The 6,098-nt window shown below is 35.7% G+C and overlaps 1 pseudogene; it reads left to right on the top strand.

The window, feature by feature from the left end:
* The first annotated feature begins 254 nt into the window (after positions 1-254).
* Positions 255-2,523, top strand: LOC148952149 (uncharacterized; annotated as a pseudogene).
* Positions 2,524-6,098: the final 3,575 nt, after the last annotated feature.

The raw sequence follows: 6,098 nt of genomic DNA, 5'->3' as shown, positions 1-6,098 counted from the left end.
TGGCCCAGGAGAAAATAAAATTAATGAAAACGTGGGCCATGGAAAATTGTGTGCAGTTTCGGTCGAGAAAACCAAAGCAATGGTAATCACTTGAACAAAAAAGTACTCTGCTCTTTGTCTTTTTCTAAATGGGGAAAAAATTGAAACCGTGAATCAACTTAAATGGCTTGGAATTACCATTGATAGAAAGCTGACGTTTAAAGCTCATATAAGACAGTTAAAGAAAACATGATTGTGCCAAAAGATTAAATATTATGAAAATTTTATGTGGAGCAAATTTTGGCCCAAAGCCCGACTTTTTAATGGAATTTGATATAAAATACATAAGAACGAAATTGGAATATGGAGGAATAATTTATATGGCAGCGTCTAAGTCCTTGTTAGAGGAGCTGGAAACTATTTAATACAGTGCTTTAAGGACAGCTTTTGGAGCAAGAAAGACAACTCGACGGAGCTTTCATGAATCAGAAAGTGGGATTGAGAAGCTAGGTAGCAGGAGAGACATAGCAACATTAAAGTTTTTACGGAAGACATGGATATCTGACCAGTCGAATCCAATTAAATCGAGAATGCTAAAAGAGGGAAGGTTGTGGTGTTCATGGAAAAAATTATTCGGTATTGTGAGGGCAAAGGAGATAATGGAAGACTTTCAAATGGATTGTCAGTTGACATCAATGTTGAGAGTGTTCAACATGTTCATAACCCCTCAGTGGAAATCCATCCCATACCAGTGCAATACTGAATTTGAAAAGTGGGATAATCTAGATTATGATCAATCATTCAAGATGACAAAAGAAATGCAATATCTTGAAACTGTGAACATCTTCACAGATGCATCCAAAGTGGATAATAGAGTGGGGGCTGCTTTTGTAATTCCCTCCAAGAATATAGTTAAATTGATTAAATTTAGTGATGTAACTACAGTTTTTCAAGCAGAAGTAGTTGCAATAGCCAAAGCAGTGACATAAATAATAGATTTGGGACACACAGGTGAAAAATATAGAATCTGTTCGGATTCAAAAAGTGTTTTGGAGGCAATCAAGAATATTTATCTAGCAAATAAAGTAGCTCCTGAAGTGATCTTTTGTCATGAGGAATTACAGAAACTACTGTAAAAGAGAGTAACCATTATATTGGATTGGGTACCGGGGCAATCGAACATTAATGGAAATGAAATGGCTGACACTGCAGCAAAACAAGCATCCATAGAAGATGGGCAAACATTTGTAGATATCACGCCCAGGATGGTTAATCAAATTGGAGAAGTGATAAAGAAATTGAGAATAAAGACATTCGAGGACAGCCGTGCGTTCTCAACAAATATATTAGTTATACAAAAGAAAGAAACATCTGGTAGCTGCCCAGCCCGCCAACAAAACCGTGAAATCATAAAAATTGCAGTTGCCCAAAACCACAGTTCATATAATTATCCAGTATGATCTTTCTCTATCTCACCCATTATAAAAACCCGGACCAAGGTGCGAGTGATCCAGAGAACGTTTTTGCAGATAGAAACATAGGGGGAATCAGATCTTTTCATGGGTAGACAAGTCAGACTGTGATCTAATCGGAAACAAGTGGAAACCCGCTATTACGAATAATGCACTTTGTTGGAAACAATCAGAAACAGACTAACCCGCTAATGCAGAAAGAAGTGGGAGGAGCTTTTTGTTCGCACTGAGAACGAAGACCAGAAATGATCTGCGATAAGCTTACTGGATAATTATATAAACTGTGCCCAAAACATACCAATGAAAAGAGCAGCTAATGCATACCAAAGTTATGCAGATGCATTGAATAAGAAGGCTGTGAAAGAGCAACCCCCCCTTGAACCAAAAAAAACACCCTTCAACAGCTACTGTTATTTGTATTCTAAGTGCCAGAAGTGATAGACATCAAGGAATTAGAAATGAAAGATAGGATAGTGAAGTTATGTCAACTTATGCACTCACTGTTCAAAGTGGAAATCAATATAGAAGAAGTTTGGAATCTAGCAAATAAACCAGAATGAAGTTGCTATCTTTTAACATCCAATCTATTATGATAGGCAAAAAGGACTTATTAGAGTGCTATTTAGAAAAAGAAAAAAATGATGTTGAATGCTTTCAAGAAACATGGCTAAAGCCCCAGTATTCATGGAGACTTAGAAGTTATGAAATAATAAGAAAAGATAGAGCAGAGCAGTCAAGAGGTGGAATATTAATATACATTAAAAAGTCATTGATGTTTCAAAAACTAGTCATTAAAGACATCACAAGTTCTAAAATTGAGATGGTAGCTTGCTCAGTATTCCTGGGTAAGAGTGATACAGTAGTTATTGTTAGTATACACAAGTCCAATGGAAATGAGCCACAAACAGAGGACATTTTCAATAAACTGAAAAAACTGATTAAAGCCAAAGAGTCTTTTATAATTACTGGTGACTTTAATGCCCATTCAGACGCCTGGTGTTTATGTGGATCTCAAAATCGTAGTGGTATAGGTATCCAAGTGCTCTGGATAAGAATGATGACATTGGCCTAGTGACCCCACTTGGACTTCAAACTAGAAGAAACCCAATTACAGGAGTATACTCTACCATTGACCTGACATTCTCTGCAGTAGCAATAATCAATCAACTAAATATAAGTTTAACTCCTGAACCAACCTTAACCAGTAATCATGAGCCAGTGATAATTGAGTATAAAGGATCTACACTAAGAAATCAAACCTCCCACCAACACACCCTACCTTTAAATTGAAGAAAGTTAACTGGGACTACGTCCAGAAAGAATTTATAAGTATAAGTCTTGAAGAAGAACTGGCAACAGTTATGACTACAGAGAAGAAAATTGAAAGATTACAAGATCTACTGATGAAAGTGGCTAAAAAGACTATCCCCATCAAGACATTGGGCAACAAGACTATGAATGAACCAATATGGTGGGATGAACAGTGTAGCTTAAATAAGAAGAAACTAAACCAAGCTTCAAACAATTACAACAAGAGTCTGACAATTGAAAATTATAGAAAAAAAATATTGGCACAGGCAGAATTTAGTAAAACAATAAATCAAGCTAAAACAGAATCTTGGAAGCATTTTGTTTCAAATCTCAACTTCAGGGATCCATTTGGAAAAGTGTATAACTTCATAAGAAAGATGAATAGGAGAGAATTGTACCACCATCCACAGGGACCAACAACCTACCAAGGACAAGTGATTGCTGATAACAAAACAAAAGCTGAGGCAGGAGCAAGTCATCTCCACCAGACAATAGGTAAGAAAGATCCATTTGAAGGAACCAGCCCACATTCAACAAATTTCACTAAAGCAAGAAAACTTTCACTGCAACAATCAGTATCAAATTACAACAAACCCTTCTTAAGATCAGAAATTGAACTTGTTCTAAAGACACTACCAGAGACTTCATCTGGCAGCGACAACATATACCCTGTTTTCTTTAAAAGGTTGACTGATAAATGGAAGGATATTTTACTACAGCTCATCAACAAATTGTGGAAGGAGGGCAATTTCCCTACAATTTGGAGGAATGGCACATCTAACATGATCCCAAAACCAAATAAACCATACAAAGTAGAAAATCATCGTTTTATAACTCTGCTCCCAGTTGGAGGTAATATATATGAAAGGCTAGTAAAAGAAAGACTGAGATTTGCAATAGATGAAGCTAACCTGCTGCAGGATATTCAGACAGGTTTTCACAGAGAGAGAAATACAGTAGATAACCTGATCATGATGCAGAGAGACATCATTCATGCACTTGATAATGGCAAAGTAATGAATGCAGTGTTCTTGGATGTTAAAGGAGCTTTTCATAATTTCGTTCACAGATAGATACTACAAGGTTTATCTAAAGCAAAAATTAATGGAAATTTGATGAAATTCACACTGAGTTACCTGTCAGATAGAAAATTTGCTGTGACTGTAGGACAAGAAAGATCAAAGGAAGTTGAGGTGGAAAGAGGTGTTCCACAAGGCAGTGTTCTTGGACCAGACTATTATATTGTTGGAGAATTTGATATCCCTCTAGAAGACAATAACTGCAAAGGAGGAACCTTTTCAGATGATAATAATACTTGGACAATCCAAAACACAGTGGAAGAAGCAGAAAATGTTGTCCGAGAAACATTAGACCAAATAGAGTTATGGTCCCTAGGAATAGATCTTGATTTTGAACCATCTAAAGCTAAAGTTATGTTGTTCACATCTAAGAGGAATATTAGACCTCCCCAACTTACTCTATTTGGAGAGGAACTGCTTGTAACCAATTGTCATAAAGTCCTTGAAATAAACATTGATGATAAACTTCAATTTAGCCAACATGTCAAACATCTAAAAGAATCCTGTGCAAAGCAACTGAATTTGATGATGATGCTTTCATGTGGGAAGCATGATGTCAACATAGTTACAGCAAGACAATTTTATATCAAATACATAAGACCTAAAATTGATTATGGGAGTTTGGTATACAGCATTGCCCAAGAATCTGCTCTCAGAAAACTTGATACAATACAGAAAACAGCTCTAAGATTAGCATTTGGAGCTCACCAGAGCACCCCAATTCCTTTTCTCCTGGGTGAGTCTGGAGTGGAGAAACTCAACACAAGATGGGAAAAAATGCTTATAGTGTGCATGAACCATCTATGGAAAGCAGATTTTAATCACCCAGTTAAGAAATTGATAATTAAACCTGGTCTGACCCACACTAGAAATCACCATAGAAAAAGGAAACATCTAAATCCTTTTGAAAAATTTGAAGAACTGCTCAAAAATTTGAAGAACTCAGGAAGGTATAGAAGTACCTATTACCCAAATGCTACGTTATGAAAAACCACCAAAAATTCCCCCCTGGGATTGGGTTCAGATTGAGTGTCAGATTGATTACATGGAAAATAACCCCCTAATAATGAGATATGAATTCCTCTCAGTTTTGAATAGCAAGTATCAAGAATATGTTAAAATATATACAGATGGTTCAAAAATAAATGGTGTAGGAGTGGGTTGTTCAGCAGTGGTTCCAGAATTTAATACAGTGATAACAAAGTCACTAGGTAAAGAATCAACTGTTTTGATGCAGAAATAAAAGCAATTGAAAGTGCACTAGAATGGGTATTGAGGAAAACTAGTGAAAGTGATGAAAACCAATCTAAGTTCCTCATATGCAGTGACTCAAAATCTGCCCTTCAGTCCCTAAAGAATTTTTCAAATAAACAAAATGATGAGGTCCATGAGATTTATAGTTCAATTCTGAAGATTGTTGGGAAAGGAATAGTGATACAATTTTTGTGGTGTCCAGCCCATGTGGGGGTGGCGGGTATTGAAAAAGCAGACAAATATGACAAACTGACAGCACAAAATATGACCCTTACACCCCCTACAGAAACATATAAACATATTAGATAGATGGTTATAAAGATGTACCAAAAACATTTTGAGGAAATGAGGGATAATAGTAGTAATATAGCTCTTACCCAGAAAAAGAAGCCTGGCTTTGATATGAAAAATTATAGTAGATTAAAAAGAAAATATCGTTGCTTAATGTTGCGTTTTCGGTCGACCCAAGTAGGTATTAAGCATAGGTTGTTTATCATAGGCAAAACTGATAGTCCTCAGTGTGATAATTGTAGTGAGATAGAAAGTATTTTCCATTATGTTGTTGAATGTAAGGAGTATGAAAATTTGAGAATAGAAATGATGAATTTGTGCAGAGGAAAATTTAGGAGAATTTTTAGTAGCACTTCCATTAGGAATTTTGATTGATGATGATCTTTTGAAGTATAGGATGACAGACCTGTTTATTAAGTTTATACAGGAAAGTGGTAGAGAAAAAGATTTTATCAGATGCTGATAGTAATGTAATTGCTGTATTGTCAGTGTTGAAATAGGGATTGATTTTGTACGTGTAATAGGATTGACCGATGTTTTTAGCAATGATACATGTCCATTTTTAAAAAAAAAAAAAAAAAAAAAACCTGCTATAAAGGAAGATTGTCTGTTCTTTTTTAGATTGAAGCTGAGTTGTGTTAATTATTGCTGTATTGAAAGTATTTGCAGCTAATGGCGTTGTGCTGAGAAGGAAGAAAATTAGTCATATTGA

Source organism: Artemia sp. Qi Xiang Cuo, chromosome 5 (assembly GCF_049724085.1).
Source record: "Artemia sp. Qi Xiang Cuo chromosome 5, ASM4972408v1, whole genome shotgun sequence".
Lineage (NCBI taxonomy): Eukaryota > Metazoa > Arthropoda > Branchiopoda > Anostraca > Artemiidae > Artemia > Artemia sp. Qi Xiang Cuo.
This window is presented reverse-complemented; position numbering and strand designations above follow the sequence as displayed.